Below are 8,560 nucleotides of genomic sequence, written 5' to 3'. Positions count from 1 at the left end.
AAAGAAAAAAAAGAAAAAAGGCAAGTAGAGTTGTAGGGAGCAAGAGGGGCAATGCAAACATGTAATTCAAATATCCACGAGCCACGAACAGGAGTATTTACAGATACAAAGYTTACCTCTAACATCTCTTGCTGAGTTTATTGAAGGAGGGTTTACTACACTGACAGTTTGTTAATAATCATCCTGGTCAGACGTCACTATGCTTCTCATCCAGCATAATTTGCAGCAAGAGGTGCAGAGGCCTAGCACATTCCCCTTGGAATAGGGAGCGTGCCCGACAGTCAGCTCAGCCTTCCCTGGGTACTGAGCAGCTTCGCAAGTGCATCTGCACCATCTAGTGACTGTTCATCATCGTTATCAAAATGTCCCATTTAGAGCAGCCCCCTGTCTTGACAACACGTAGAAGAAAAGAGATACCAGGAGGTAACTACTTGGCTAATTAATAAAAATTTTAGCTGGGTAAATATATACTTGAGAAGGAGGAAGCACAAATTCTATTGCTTCCTTAGCCTACGCTCATTAATCGTTAAACACCAGGGAGAGATGAACACAGGTAAGTCACTCTTTTTGCCTATCTCTTTTCCTGTTACTTTATAAAAATGAAAGTGCTGCAGTTTTGCCCTCTGGGAACTATGCAAAGAAACTCATCTGAAAAGGTAAGTATTGAACATTCCCTTAATGTCTTCTGAGTGCTTTGAAGCATTTGGATGTTTCCTTCTGGAGAGAAAACATGAAGATCCATTAAAATGGACTGCACAGTTGTTATACCAGAGGTAAATCAAGCATGAAGTGCTTTAATACTGTGTTCTCCTTTACTGTAGATAATAAGCCTGTATTTAATCACAGCTTTTGTAGCCCTCTCTTCAGAAGCATCTACAAGAGCCACATGGTCTCCACTTTTCAGAGGCCACAAAACCCTTACTCACATTTTTATAGCCAACTTAAGATCTTCAGTACAAGATGCCAAAACTGCAAGTGACAGAAAGAGAGCAAAGAGCAAAAGGAATCTTCAGTAGTGGTGGTTCCTGCTGTAGAAGAGAATTTTGTAAGGATCATCTAGCTGTTTTCATCTAAGAAATCACTGTATTCCACAACAAAGAGGAACGCAAAAAAAATCCCCAGTTCCCCAAACCTGCCAATTCTTGTTAGGAATTTTACTGTTAATGTTTAACCCAGACACTGGGCTCTTTAACAGGTTTTCCAGGTCAATAGAAATAACAGATCATTGTATCTGACATTGCATCTGTATGGCTTCAGAAGAAGCTAAAAAGACTCCTGCCTAACCCCCTCCAGGTGACGTCGCAGTGTGCCTGGTAGCTGCGCTTCTATTTTAGAAGCTGCCAGGTGGATTGGCCGCCTAACTAGGACCGCTGGCAGCTCTGTGCGGCTTCACCCTTCAATGAAACCAGCGGAGCAGAAAGGCTTGGTTGTAGAAAACAGGAGAGAACGTGGGTAAAGGTGATGATCTTAGAAACCAGCAATACCTAGGAAATTTTCCTACCTCTGCTAGCACTGTGGGCCATGGACTGTGATGCTATATAGAGCTGAACTAAAAAAATTGTCCAAGAAAAGCTYCTCTCTCTTTCCATCAACTTTTTGGTCTGTCCTAAGTCTTCCTCCAGTTTTAGCTCTCTTCCAAGTGAGTTACTTCGACAACGCTGCCGGCAGGGGCCAGCAGCAGCCAACGCTGAGGAGGACAGCTCAGACACACAGGTATCCCTGAAGAGAGGAAGGACGTGAACAGCAGGTGTTTACTACACAGCAAGGTATTCTAGCTGGCCAGGAGCGGAAATGTGACACTTTTCAATCAATATAAACAACTACTGTGTTAACTGTGCATTAACAGGAAGAAGGACCGTGCTTAGCCATCTGTTAGCTTACCTTAACATGCTCGTAGGTGCTCAGAAAAAGGGCCTTTGATGGGTCTTTTCCAACAGATGAGGTGGTAGACATATCTGGAGAATTCTGTTTGGAAGAGAAAGATATCAAAAAGAAATATGTTACCTGGACTTGGAGTACACTGGCAGGAATGGCTGGAATTCAAACAGTATTATCCTATTTTGAATTAAAAAAAAAGAAAAAAAATAATCTAAACAAGAGGCAATTTAACAACTCAAGTATTATTTCTACAAGGTAAATTAGTAGTTATTGTGAACATTTAACATCTTTTATGAACTCTCCTCTTTTTCTGAATCACTGCAATGCAAGTATGCCTGGCAAGAGCTGGCTTTACTGCAATAGCTAAAGAAACAGATGTGGAAATTTTCAAAAGCTTCAGTAGCAAAAGGAGCGTACAGGGATTTGTATTCAGCCAGGACAGGAACCAGCGAGGAACAGAGTCACAACTCATGCTCTGTTATTGTGATAAYGCCTAGAGAAGGGGGGCTGGAAGGTGGGTGATAACTATTGCCCATAGTGAGGGGACTCTGAGGTATAAGAAACTGAAGCACAAACAAGAAGATAACACTGCTCTTCATCTCATCATATTTCATTTTTTCTCTTGTGAGGAGATAAGATTCTATGAGAGGAATAACCACTGCTCATGCACATTGTCCCTCTGGATTAAGTTTTGAGTTTATGTCCGTAAGAAACCTCTGTACGAAATGGACACTGGAGATGATCACCGTAACTGCTTATCCTTCAATTTACTGACTGCTGCAGTATGCTGTGCAGAACATACTTTATCACCTGGCAGCAAGGTGAATTCCTTTACTTAGAATCCAATGCTTACTACAAAAAAAMCGCACTGTCAGATTTGCCTGTAAATAGAAAAGGCAGGGAGAAGACATGTTTACTTTTTGCAGCAATAATATTCTTCTGAATTTGAAAGTTTCCTTCTAAAACCTGAGAAAGCCCTTTGAGCAATCCACGGCATTATTGTGCAAGCAGCACCACAAGCAGCAAGCCTGAAATATATAATTCACCATAAATGTTTCAATCAGGAAATCCATCAACACAGTCAGCAGAACTCTGCTTAGCAGATATTTTAAAATGACAGATGATTTGACACGCAGAWGCGCATCAGGCCAATGGGACTTGGACAGTCTTTTGCTTGATGTCTGTAAAGCAGCTAGACAAGGGGCCAGTCGGCAGCTGGCAATCTAGCTGTCTTAACACCGGAGCCACTAACTAATGAGAGCTGCTAGGAACTGGCAAGCACTGCTTGAAAATCTGTCGCTTGAATTCTGATCCCTCCCCACACTCCAAGGTCTTTAATCAACTGTTTTTAAATTAGTGTTTACTTTTCACAATAACTCTCCTGAAAAGTTATGTTGATAGCTTAAAAACAAAGCAGAGAGGGAGAACACATAGTTCTAGCAATTACTAGGTTGCAGAACGTTTTTCTTTCTTTTCTTTTCTTTTTATTTTTTTTTCAAACTCCCTTCAACTCTAGTTAGGTCACTTGGTGCAGCAAAGTGCATTTACCACCCTTGTGTGTACCTAGGCATTACGCCTCTGTTGGGAAAACGTTGCCATATATTCAAGAGCCTGACTTGCTTTTCAGAGCATATAAAATGGTTATAAATATAAGCAAGCTAAAGAGCTGAAATGTTTATTTACAGCATTGTTTGCCCCAGCAGGGAACYGGGGCCTCGTGGTTGTTTGTTCTTGCATCCTTCACATCCTTCACCCAGCYGTGGGAGGCTTTAATTCATTGTGAACTGAATTTTGGGTTGATCCCCCCATGTATGAGGAACAGTTAAATTAAAATGCACAAATAACAGTAACAAAAACAGTTTCCAATGATATAGAGCAGTGAACCTTTTTTTCAGTCAGACCTCAGTAATTTTAGTGTTATGGGGAGCCTTGCACAAGGCAGTTTCCTTTTTCTAGACTTTTTTTTTTTTTTTTAATAATAAGACACTGTAGTGGAAAGAGTGTAATGAAAAATACAGACATTTTCTTGATTGCGAGCGGAGAGCAGCCGCTTGGCTATTGGCAACACCCAGACTTTTGTGTACAAAGTAGTCTGCTGGGATAAAAGAAGGTGCCATTTTCTAATTAAACAGGTCCTGACAAACATTACTCAATGTTTATTTTTGTGCCATCATTGATCATATTTTACATAGAGAAAACCAACCCGAAATTTCACTGCACTSTTTTGGTTTTTATCCTCCAAACATCAAGCCTTGATTCCCTTCTTTTTTTCCTTTCCCCCCACTGGACAGTCATCTGTGTTGTCTTTGGGGTGGGGAATAGGGAGAAGAAAAAAAGATAAGTATCAAATGTCCTGCTTTTYAAAACTTAGAGGAAGATGTCCTACTTCAGTAGAGATCTAGCTGAGATTGAGCATTGAGATTTTCTTGTTTCCTTTGAAAAGCATCATGATAACGTTTTTCAACTAGCATTTACTTATTATTTGGTAAATAAATACTCTATTTCTTGAATGAAAGAGATAAATACCTCCCTGTGCATTTACTTGCAACTCTTTGCTACTCAAAGGCCTTTGTAGCAGATATACAGCAGTGGGAATAGTATTTCATTACCCATTCTGACAGAGCTGGTCCCTGGGCAATACCTGTAGTTTTGAAACCTACTGAGAAATGATAAGAAAAAGGAGTGGAGCCTGGTGGCATAAGGCTGGACCCTCTGGACACCCAGGATCTCCTGATACCCTAGTGAGTAATTTGGGGAAAGGAGTAGAACCTGGTTTTCCATTTATAAAACAAATCTAATGATACCTTCCTATCTTTGAGAAAAGTTGAGGCATTTACAAATTMTTCTAAAATTCTTCTTAAACTTCTTCATATATACATACTCTCCAAGAAATAAAATTTTACTTACCTAACATATGTATGCATACATCTAGCACTATCTAACAGTGACACTTTACTCTTAGCATATTAAAATAAATATATTTTAAATATTTATAAATTTATAACTATTTCTTAGCTAATGACAGACTTGGTCCTTATATATGTAGTGGTGTTACTTAAAAGCTAGGTTACAGTGTGTGTGTGTGTGAGTGCGCGTGCACGTGTGTGTGCGTGCGCACATACACATAGAAATGAATRAGCTACTAGAAAATGGACTTTTGAGGAAAAACTATTATTAACAAAGGGACACACTTTCCAATCATGTATATACATTTATATATATGCATGATTAACATTTTTCCAAYTAGAACTTAGCACTGTAAGAACCCAAGGAACCAAAAATAAAAATCGCTAAGAAATATTTCAGCAAATTTAATTCTCACAAATTTTTTAACTTATCAAGAAAACCTCACATTGTGAGGTCAGCTGAGAACTATGAGGATAGAAACAACCTCACTTGATCCAGCTTAGAAAAAACATTGTAGAAAATAGTCTGAAATGGCTGGAAAACAGATCGACAGCAGCAGCCTCCTTACATTTTGTCTAGCCTTGCACCTTACAGCATAGTTACCATCAGCATTGGTGCAGAAACCTAACAGGGTTGCATTCCTGTCAGTATCAAAATTGTTTATACTGGTGTATCTATTCCWATAAGGGAAGGAAAATAAACTCTACTTCTATGGCAGAATCTRCACCACAGATTATAGGAATACAATGACATCAACAATAATAAAGAACATTTCACATCTAATTGGTACAAGTGGTACAACAGTCTATGTATTTCACAACATACTTCCTACTCTTTGAGCCCAGGATTTGAGCCTATGTTGTGTTGCTGCAGCCCTCATCTATAGAAATCAGGCAATTTGTACCATCTCAAGTTGGTTGCTCTGGAAACAAGCTACAATTTCATGCAGCTTAACAGCAAGAGCTGCTGAACTCCGAGACAAGCAAGTKTATCAATTCTGTTCACATGTTTGCTGAGACCAATGAACTTCAGTGCCACAGGTTCTGCTGTTTTCCTATTTCTTATCCATTCCATGAGGCCAGTCCCATGAGGAGCTTTTGACTGACTAGAGAAAACACCGAAACTCCACATGGGCCAGAAAAATGGTATCAGACAACATCTGCCTTTATAACAGAAAGGAGAGGAGGGAAGGAAACTACAGAAGACTACAAAGTCAGTACCACCTCCCAGAGCAGCACTTTGCTACAGTCTGATCCCTGCTCTTCTCTCCCCCAAGCCTATGACCTCTGACAAYGTCCCACTTCCCAGCAAAGACGACTGCACAGTTCTTAGGTGCTCTTGCTTGCTAGATTATTTGCTGCTACTAGTCAYTCAACCCATGAGATTTCCAGAAAGTGCCTCCAGACTTTAAGGCCAGGTTAAGATGAAGAATCTACTGTTTTCTTTGAACTAGTGCTTAATCAACCATGGTTCTTTGGGTTCATTCCTTCACCAAAGCATTTAGCAAACAATGTGGACTTATTCACACAGCCAAAATGGACGCTGCTAGCAGAGTGTAAAGTAGGGAGTATTTTAACACCCAAGAAAGCAGTGTTTCTTAGCAGACTTTCCTCCTGGGGTCAGACAGCATGAGGTGAAATCAGAAGTGTGCTCTCCTTCCCTCTCTCCTCCTACAGATCTGAATACACAGGCAGAATTACTAAGGAGAGTTGAACAAAGTCAGGAACTTGCTTTGCATCAGCTGCTTAACTGCCTTATACAGGCACTCTTTCCCCGTGAGAAGCATGTGGTATCTGGCYCCTTCCCAATAAGGTGCAAGTTACCTCCCAAGATGGCAAGATGCGTGCCTGGGTAGCTGGCAGATGGCAAGGCAGCGCTCCAGGTCCTGCTTTGCTGACTTGCTGGTTTATTTGCATACAGGGGAAGAGGCAGAGAAAAGGCTAGGCACGTCAAGAAGCCGTAGCATCCAGTATACGAATCCCATCCAAACTAGCTCCTCAGCAGATGTCTTAAGCTACAGGGATTCTTCCTTCTTTTAATAGCATATGGCTTATGAACTCTATGGCCAGGATGAAGCCAACTGGTCCTGTGTACTTGACATAATAAAAATGAGGGCCAGAAGCTATCAGGATTCCAGTTTTCTGTTATATAGTGCTGCTTGCTTTGCATCAGAGCCTGCCCATTGCCAACACTCTGCTGAACTCATGCCATTTTTAACCGCTTGGAGTTTGTTCTTACACCCTAAATAGACTTAATTAGTCCATTCATTAATGGGTATTTCAGCAGACATAAGCAGCCATAAAACAGAAGATTGCTTGTTTGAGGCCTTAGCAAAACTGCAGTGCCAGTATAGCATTACAGGAACCATTCATTACAACATATTTCATTAAATACTAGAGCTAAATTGTCCATACGCACTTCATGTAAAACTGTTCACATATAACTTGCACCAGTAATACAGACGCAAATAATCAGAGCTTGAAAAACCATTCTCTTCTTTCCTCCCCTCTTCTTGCAGTAACCTAGTTCACATTTCCAACAGCATGAAAGACTGTTAACTAACAATATTTTCAGTTATTGGTTTAAATTAGTGAAAGCAAATATCCAGTTCTTCGCCTAGGTAGGAGACTCAGAGGGTATTCCAGTAAGAGGACATGGGAAAGCAGGCAGCTGCAAGAGAGCTTTCAGAGTGCTAGTCTAGTATCCTTTTTAAGATGCTGAGGTATTTATAGGGCTCAGGCTCCACTTGAACTCCTGTGGGGGTGCAGTATCAGTAGATTAAGCACTGATAGCTCAGGTTGAGCACACCAGGGAGGGCAGGAGAAAATTAGCAGCAGAGCATGTCACAAGCAAGCATAAAGAAAGTCAAGTGCCATGCTCTGTCTTGGGGAAAACTTTGCAAGACAGCGGGCTGCAAGCCAGATGAAGGGATGGCACGAGAGAACTGGATTGTTAAACATGGGGAAACAGAGTCAGYCGAAAAATTGCACAGCAGTCATGCAGTAACAATATGCTTACCTTCACCCAGTTCAGCTCCTGGCTGCGATCACGATCAGCAATGCTTCTCCCCTACACAGAATTTTAAGTTGCCCAAAACATCCTACCTCAGGCAGATTTTCAGACAAGGGAGGCAATGCAGAGCTCTAGTGTCAGGCTCMAGCCTTGACTTTGTCTAACATGTCTCAAGCATAAAAGTATCAGAAGATACAGAAAAGTCTCAAAGTCTTCAATTGCTTGATGTATGCAGAAACACTAAGTTTTCTTTCCATAATGTGCAAATGTGATTAAAATGCTACAGATAAAAGGAATGAGTTGGGGCATGCATGCTTTTGCTCAGTTCCTTTTTTCAGCTTTCTTTACAATGATCTTTGTTTTCTAAGATKCTACAGTAACTCCAAAGAGGTGTCTTGTTCTCACATGGCTAAGGAAACAGGATCTTAAAGTTTCTCCCTCTCCCCTCAAACTTCCCCCTTTTACCCTAAAGGGCATGAAATGAGAAGCACATCGCAAGGAAAGAGTCATCTAAAATTGRTAAGCTCTGTACACTTGTGATTAAATTGTCACAGCTCTTCCTCAGTAATGCAAAGAAGCAAGCGTGAGAAATGCCCTCCAGGGATGTAAGAGTAGGTGGTGGGAGGAGGGCTTCAATTAGTTATAAGRATAGAAGAGCAAAAAGCTGATATTCTCCCACAACAAGCAAATATTTGGAAAGGACACTCCATAGTCAAATTTCTTTTTGCTTACCTGGTAAACTGCTGCCTCTTCACAGGGCAGT

The sequence above is a fragment of the Rhea americana genome, unplaced genomic scaffold (genome assembly GCF_003343005.1).
Source record: "Rhea americana isolate MKP2758 unplaced genomic scaffold, rheAme1 scaffold_5, whole genome shotgun sequence".
Lineage (NCBI taxonomy): Eukaryota > Metazoa > Chordata > Aves > Rheiformes > Rheidae > Rhea > Rhea americana.
Note: the sequence above shows the minus strand (reverse complement) of the source record.